The sequence below is a fragment of the Struthio camelus genome, chromosome 1 (assembly GCF_040807025.1).
Source record: "Struthio camelus isolate bStrCam1 chromosome 1, bStrCam1.hap1, whole genome shotgun sequence".
Lineage (NCBI taxonomy): Eukaryota > Metazoa > Chordata > Aves > Struthioniformes > Struthionidae > Struthio > Struthio camelus.
Genome location: NC_090942.1, coordinates 193,146,736 through 193,155,421, shown reverse-complemented (window position 1 = coordinate 193,155,421; position 8,686 = coordinate 193,146,736). Strand labels below are relative to the sequence as shown.

The 8,686-nt window shown below is 43.3% G+C and overlaps 1 long non-coding RNA gene across 1 annotated transcript in view; it reads right to left on the bottom strand.

Annotated features, from left to right (window-relative positions):
* Positions 1 to 5,466: 5,466 nt before the first annotated feature.
* LOC138065585 (uncharacterized) overlaps positions 5,467 to 8,686 on the bottom strand; it is a 37,972-nt gene continuing 34,752 nt past the window's right edge. The window contains exon 4 of the long non-coding RNA XR_011138631.1: positions 5,467 to 7,084. This is a non-coding gene — a long non-coding RNA (uncharacterized lncRNA). The remainder of the gene's footprint in view (positions 7,085 to 8,686) is intronic.

The window sequence follows — 8,686 nt, the reverse complement described above, 5'->3', positions numbered from 1 at the left end:
ACACCTGGTATGCACATCTTCTATAGAAAACATAGGACCTCTGTGCAATGGGACTTGTTTCGGCTACTTTTGAGGAGACTGACTGCTTTTAAGCTGATGGCTTTTGCCTAGAAAGCCCAGAGCCTCCAGGGAAGATCCCTCCTAAGAGAAATGCTCCGTGATGCATGCACCTTTCAGAGATGCAGGCATCAGAAGCACTGATGATTGGATTGTGTTCTCTTCAGTACAACAGAGAAGGTGTAGTCTGTAAGATACTCCCTAAAAGCTTTGTAGGCTTCATAAATCCCTTCCTGCAGTCTGAAACCATCTGTATTTATTGACTTTTGGACATGCTACAGGACTGAAGTGTTGGGGCTGCTCTTTGAGGAGCCTTAGGAGCACTGGTTGATGAATGGGGGGCCAATATTTATTTACTTCAGTTTGGTAGAAGCAGTGAGTCAATTATATTGCATTTTGGTTTTGCAGTCTTAAGTTGGCAGAGTTCTTAGAGCCTATGTAGGAACACATTTTATTTATTTTAAATAACTGAAAAAAAATAGAATAAATAAAATGATGCAGTTAGTGTAAGATTTATGATGTCCTGAATTTTCCATGATTTTAAGTGGTTGGTTTTCTACATGACGTGTTAGTCAAGTATGCAGTCCATTACCAGTCTTGTCTGGCTTTCGAAACAAAAGTTTTTTTGTTGTGGTGAATCACAGAGAAAGCCTTGCAGGTCCTATTTTTATGATGACACTTACAAGGAAGAATGCCCATGAAGTCCCATCAGCCTTGCTGGAGAGCAAGGGTTGGAATTCATATAGCAGATACAAGTGAGGCCAATCCCAGAAAGCCCCACACTGAAAAAAAAAATTTGTTGAATAACTTCACAGTTTTTGCCATGGTTCTCCACAGAAGGTTTTGAATGTATTTGCATCATTCAGCAACAAGCAGCCAGAACCATAAAGTCTTTCAACACTATTCACCAAGTTATGTGCCTCATTAATTTTTTAATCAGTTTAATTAATAACAAACTGATTTCCTCCCAAGTCCAGCTGACAACTGACAACTCAGTTTGGCATAGTTATGTTGACAGTAGATTTATGAAAAAAGCTCTTATCTAATAAAATAAACTGAGTAGGTACTAAAACACATCATTTATGGGCATTGTACAACCCCTTGAATGCTAACATCTTCGAAGTAGATGCTCACTGTAGCCAGCACCTGGCTTAAGGGTCACCATCAAATGTATCCTTAAATCATAGTCTTTCCCTTGGCTTCGGTGGACGTTGGATTAGCTTTCAAGGCTCAATAGATGAGCTTCTAGAGGCTTTTCTGAATGTTAGGACAAGCTTTCCTCAAAATAAATTTTGATGTCAAGAAGGCTCACTAACACATTACCAACAGGGCTATGAAATGTTTGGCTGGTCACAAATCCTTCCACACCAAACAGAAACCTTCTAATACACTGGAAAGCCGCAGTTAGGACTAGGAAATTCTTATGTAAAGTAACTTAAGGTAAATATGGAAATTAGTAGATTAGAACAGAAATGTGTTGGGTGAGTTATTAAACGAGGTAATCCAGGCTTCCTTACCCATGTGCCACCATATGCTCTGCGTTCTTCCTTAAGCTTATCCTAATGTGTTTTCCTTAAGGCTCTTTTCCACTTCCTTAGTTCATGAAATAAAGTAACATTAGCTTGTCTCAGTGTTAACAGATGTTGTGAGGAATTATTTTAAACTCAGTCGTATCCTGTATCTCTCCATATCTTTTAGCTCTACTGCAGCAAATTTCAGGATTTTCTTTTTTCCAGCAAAAAATAGAGAGGTTTACACCACACCCTTGCTGTAATTAAATAAATTTAGCATCAGGTTAAATCATTGCAGTCAAAGTGTTTTTATACATTTTAGAAGTCTTCCTGCATCCTCACTTCTCCCTTGAGCTGGCAGGGATCCAGTTTGGGACACAGCTGTACACTAAAGGGATTCTGGAAAATCAAAGACCTAAGGGCAGAGAGAGGCCATTGCATTCACCAGTCTGTGCCTTGCAGACATAACACTCATAACAAATTTGGGTTTTCAGGGGCAAAGCAAGAGGCCCTAGCTGATGCTGATTAATTATTACTATTCACTACTTTTCAATGGTGTCCCTGTCCAGTTACAGCCTTCATGGAAGAAAAGAAATGAAGAGAAGAATGAAAAAGTGATGGGCAAGTTTCAAAAATGCACTTTCTGTATGTTCAGGTGAGCACCCAAAATTTTGGCTACCTATCCGAAGGTAACACAACAGCAAAACTCAGCAGCTTCCTAGGTAGGAGTGAAACAATGAAGGCAATGGAAGAAAAATCCCATTCACTCCAATGGGCTGCAGCCGAGACCCCTGCTCTTTCAGAAAGTGGGATAAAATACTTTCAGGGAAAAGTTTGTGCTAAGTTTTTAATGAATTTTCCTTGAAATCCCCACCCATTCCTCACAGCAGCTTTCTCAAAGGAACCACCCCTGAAGAGTACAGCAGGTAATTCAGGGCCTTCACTAGCTGGATCTCCCCTGTCCCCACAAAGCCTAACTAAGACTCTTCAGTCCACTAATATAAATATAAGTCATGCATCATGTAATTCTCCCTTTCTCCTTTGCCTGCCGATCTACACAGATTATGAAGTAGCCTGAGCAGCCGGTGTGTGACTCATCTGTTTCAACAGCCTGGCTCCTGAGCAGGGCTTGGTCAGGGTGCAGCACATTGCCACCAGGTACTGCCAGTTTTCTCTCAGCTGGAAACCATAGCAGGAAGGAGAAGGCGCCAGCATGAACTTCAGTGTGTCCCCGGGTTTAGGCCATCGTTCCAGACATGAGGAGTCCCCAGAACCTTCTATTTTGAGGTAGCCCTTGCATCTTAATGGCTTGGAGATAACAGAGCTGGGGTTTTGTCTCAAAGGCCCATGGTTTAAAATGCAGAGGTCTCAAATTCAGTCTTCATGGTCACCAGGGAGGGACAAAAACAAATCGTTTCTGGCTTATAAAGTTCATTGCACTGCGTTAAATTTCTAAAGGCATATGTGACCCTGTGATTACAGAAAGGCTCAACGGAAAATGAGTCTGCTTAACTACTTTTATTGTTTGTTCTTGATTTGGGAGCAATTCCATACAGTGACCGGCACTCTTACATCTCATTATCTTCAGAGAAAACATGCATTAAGGTAGGACTGGATACAGATCGTGTTTTCCTCTGCTTCCACAACTTCTCCGATGTGAACAGGACTGAAACAGATTCATGTCAGGGCAGAATTTGGCCCACTGATGTCAGCCATGTGAATACACAGACAATATGCTGTAAAACAGAGTATTTATGAAGACTGTGCCATGAATGTGAAGAGATGAGGCTGAATCATATTCTCATAGTGAATGAGTGATGATACTCTTTTATCCAAACAAAAGAACTAATGTCTACTGGAAGAATGGCCTCAGGCAGTATTGCTTTAGGAGAACAAAGACACTTGATTTGTTGTAGCATATGTGGTAAGAGTGCCGACAGTTCAAGCAAAAAAAAAAAACACCCCAGCTAAAGAAGGACATTTAGATCTGCCCTGTGGATGGGACCAGGGGTCTGGCATTTACAGATTGCATATTGGTTACAGAAACAGAAACCAGTCACAGAAGTTTGATAACTATAGTAAAAATTTAAAAAACAAAACAAAACAAAACAAAACATGAAGTGTACAGTTCTCACTTGGGGTGACTCATGCATAAACATGGCTCATACTTGAATTAAGCACCCAGAAGATAAGCAGGAAGCAGAAGCAGTGTCTTGTCTGATGGCTAAGTGGGGAAGAGGGAGGCTTTAGTGCTCTGCAACCTCACATTTCCTCCGTGACATCTTCAGCTGAAGAAAAGTATGGCAGGTATGAGTAGTATTCAGGGCAGCCAGCTCATTTTGATCTCAGTAGAAAACTACTCAAAAAAATTGCTACTCACATATCTGTGAGCATCAAGTAGTCGGGGTACTTCCGGAGAAACTTTACTCCTCACAGGAAATACAGTGACTTATGCCCTTCAGGCTACAGAAGGAATACTTCATTGTATATCCTGTGAGCTACGAGCTGTTTGTCTGGATTTAGAGCCTCATGGCAGGACTGCATCACTTGTGGGCCATGTGGCTCCATTTCTTGCCCACTTTCATACCCCATGGAAATGCTGGTTACCAGGTCCATGGTTAGGGGGGCCAGGTTGGGACTCCTGGGCTTAGAGTCTCTTTCCACATTACCAAGGAGCATTTTCCGAGGATGCAGGCAAGAGCTGCACACTTTTTGGGCGAATGCAGGCCGTTTTGTTCAATGGCCAATCCCACAAGTGCTTGGTTGTACTGACATCGCTGTGCCTCGTGCGATGATCAGACGGGCAGGCTGTTGGGCTTGCAAGCCGCTCTCAGCAGTTTCATGCCGGTTCATGTGACAGCTCACTTGTTCCTCATGAGCACTTGTTTTCAGGATGGGGGCCTCTGAACACACACCCCAGGCACATGGCATTCATATGATTTATACACCCATTTTATATCACGTATGGCATACATATATGTAATGCGGCCATGGCCCTTCCCTCCCTGTATGACAACATCACAGTGCAAACATCACGGCATCACTGATGCCAAAACACAAACATCATAAAACAATCATCACGGTATTGGGGCCGTAAACGTCACATCAGCTCAGGCCTTAACAGGCTTAATTCATTCCTTTAGGCAGTGCTCCAGGAAAAATGATAAAAAAAAAAAAAAAGAAAAGAGAAAAAAATAAAAGAAAAGAAAAGACCCAGTGGATGGGTAGCACGTGCAGACAGGAGTGTGGGCACCTAAACATCCACTTTCCCCTGGGATCCCCAGGAGGTTTCTGCACTTTATTAAAACTGGCTCTTCTCATCTCAGATTCATGCATCTCAAATCAGGATAAACTTCTGTAACCACATTAGTCAATCCAGACGGATTCGTCCATTACTTAATGCATTACTCAGATTTCAGTAACAGAAGGTATGTGATCTAGAGTCAAGTTCTGTTATGCTTGGATGAAAATAAAAATACTAAAAAAAGCTCTGGTAACTGCACCTGTGAGACAAGATTCACTGATTTGGAGAATGATGAATGTCCAAATGTTTTCTAGCAAGTAATTAAAAAAATATGCATCTCCAAGTAAGTTAACAGCTTTTTTCTGATGATCGTATCGAAGGACTAATTGACTATTAACAGGCTATCTCTGTCAACAGAGGGCAAAGGGACATTTCCTCATCACTATTTAAGCAACTAAGTTTGGTCATGTGCAGTTATTGCTGCAGTAGGAGGACAGCATAAAGAGTCCATGGCTGCTTATTAGGAAAACAAAGCAGTCAGGAAAAAAAAATGATTCCCAAAGTTGAAACAAGCAAATCATGCCTACTGCATCAAATTTCCTACTCCAAATTTAAGAAAAAAGAAAGATAAGAAATCTACATTTGGGTGTTTTGAATTATTCTCATAATTATTTGTAAGAGTTTACATGGCTGGGAACTTTATTTGTTATTTGCCAGGAAATAACTCCCAGAGGTTGCAAGTGACTTGGAAATGAGGAAAATACATTTTAAAAGGTGATGAACTTTTGCCACTATTCACCCATTCTTGGTTTGAAACCCAATTGGTGCATTAGCAAAAGGGGAGCTGAATCCTTTCTGACACTCAGTGCATTGTGCAAAACATAACTGCTGTTCCCTACGGCCTTTAGCTGGAGATCTTCCTGCCAGAGAATAATGAACTTTTCACTGTTTTACAATTGAAGTTAAGGAAGGCTCCCCGGCCTCCCATGCCATGTTAGCAAATATGGAGCCTGATTCGTGACAAGCGTTCACTGTCACCCTGGTTTCCTCCATTTGCTTCCCACTTCCCCATCATTTTCTCCACCCTGACGTGCTCTGTGGGGGTGGAGGGGAGGAGAGGCCTTTAGGGGCAAGGGTGACCATTGCCACAGCTGGTGCCTGGCAGCAGCAGCTTCCTGGGCGGTCAGCTCCTGATCTTATAGGTGGAGCACTGCTCTCCTTAGGAGGCTGGTTGGGGACAATCTGAGAAAGGTCGTATCAGGTCGTTAGAGGTCCTTCTTGCTAGCTAGAAAGCTCTAGCCAGGGACTTTGTGAGGCAACACTTTATCCAAGACAGTGGCTGAGCTGAAATGGCTGCAGAAGCACCGTTCCTCAGAGCCAGGCAGATACTAAGAGGTCTGAAGGGCCTGTAGATCCCATCATGCTGCTACTCCTTCACATCAGCTCGATATCTCCTCCACTAACCCTTCCTAATCTGGCCTGCTCTGATTGTTCTCAGCTGCTGCCACTGCTTGTCACCTTTTCCACGCAGACATGTTAAGGAGCAGAGAGCAGCAAGGAGAAGAGTTGGCAACAGGGGGACAACAGGGGCCAAATGTTTGGCTTTCCTCAGGCTCAAGACAGCTCTTGGGGATCCTGGTCCATGTTATTGACACTCAGTCTGGAGGAGGCCAAAGACCATGTGGATTGAATCAGAGATGATCATCAACATTGGTATTGAAGACTGACCTTAAGGTCAACAGGAAACCTAGAGGAACTGAGCATTCATACTGTGACCACCAAGCTCAACACACACTGAGGGATCTGCAGGAGCTAAGCTCCATGGCTGCTCCTGGCTACCTACCTCTCTGCAGCATGTTTGCAGGCATCAAGGAGAGGAACTCAGCCCAGCATGGCCTTAGCCCATGACCCCGGCCGCCTAACCTTCCGCACCCTGCTTCTCCTCACCCTTCCCACGAGTGGAGGCAACACTAATCCCACTTCACATATATATGGCACCAAGTGACTTGGAGAGGCAAGTGTGCTGTTAGGGTGACATACGCCACTCAGAACAGATAAAGGGGACCCTTTGAGGCTGACTGCAAATGTCAGTGTAGACATTCCCAGAGAGCGTTTGGGAGGAAAGCCAGGAGGTGAGTTTAGGGGACTTTGTGTCTGCAGTCTTGTCGGTGTGTATGTTGAAATCTCCCAGGATGACAAGTCAGGGTATTTCATCACCATTGTCAACAAGGTATCAGTGAACTCCTTTATGAACTCTTTACTCTGTTGAGGTCTGTAAATGAGCATAAAACTCTGTGTTAGCTTTGGCTCAGATTTCTATTGTCAGATGAATGAATTCAAACCTTACTCTCAGCCTTCACGAGAGCTGCCAAATCCCACCCAGAGGAACTATCTGGGGCAGTAAACTGCTTTATCAAACCTCTGTGTCCCAGCACTTAGCTGAACTATTTACCAAGTGCTATGGATGGTCTCCCTGCTCTGCAGAAAAGACCATGCACATTCAGGGAGGTTCACAAACAGCACAGGTGCTTTCTGCCTCTGCTCACTAAACGACAGGCAGCCTCCTGCCCTGAGGACACCGCATTCACTTATCAAGGACTGTCAGACACTCCAGTGACTGTAATCAGATTGCATGGGTTAAGGTTCCAGCTGCTCACCTGCAGGAACCTAGAAGTATTGGATTTTTTTCCCCCAGTACACATTTAGCTGAGCATTTTCTCACTGGTTTGCTTCTTCCTTGCCTTGTTCTGAAGTTTGGCCACAACCGGAGATGCAGTACTGAAGTGGGCAGATGAGGGTGCTGAGGAGGCACAGAAATTGATCTCTTTTTTTTTTTAAGGTATGCCTTTTTCACATCTCTTAAGCTTGCAATGTTCACTCCAAACCTGAATTCTGAAACTCCACTGTCACCTAGGAGAAGCTGCTTGTCCCTGTAGCAGTGACAGACGTTTCAGAAGGACTCAGACAATTTGGGGACCGTTTTTCTGAGTTACAACCAGTCTATATTCCTGCATTCTCTAGGTTTGCCCAAGAATGGCTTTGGTCCTACTTAGATTAATGTGTGACCCTCTAGGGAAATGAATCTGACAGTAAGAATTCAAGCTCCACAAGGAATGAGTCAACTGTGAGGGTCCCTGGTTACATGAGCAAGAAAGTGGCCCTGCTGGTAAGCAAAGGAAAGCGTTCTTTTCCCATGCTTATAACACATGGGCTATATGTAAAAATAGTCCCTAGTCAGCAGCAGTTTGCGTTGCTCACATGTGCGGGCAATATGAGGACAATTTTATTTCCAGCTCCCCTTTTTCCCATTATTAGTCCATTGCCTCTGATTTTATGTGGGTTACCCAAGGATGAAGGTTATCTGAGGACTTATTTCCAGCAACAGATATTTTTAAAGGACTGGAGGTTATCTGAGGTTTAGCTTGAAAATAACAGCACTTTGGAGAGTTTGCAGCCCCGCCTAGTATCATTTAGTTGAAGATATGCCCACATGCACAACTAGTCAATTCACTCCGGTAATTTAACAACGTTGTTGAATTCCTCACTGATGCAATGGTTTCACTTGCTAACATTTATAAATAACACTTTCTAAAAATCTCTATTTACCCAGGACATCCTGGCTAACCGTGTTTTGGCACAAGTTACTCGTTCCTTCATCATTTTGTAGCAAGACCTCAGCAAAGCAATCCATGCAGACATGAAGCTGTCAGCCCTTAGAAAACTCCAACACAAAACACTGAATAAAGCGTTCCTCAATAGCACAGGTTAACAAACCATATTAAACTCTTTCTTCATGCTCTGCACTGCACTCCCAAATGATGAAGTTCAGAATATCGAGTTTTATCTTCAAAACATCCAGTGGTCACATCTTGTG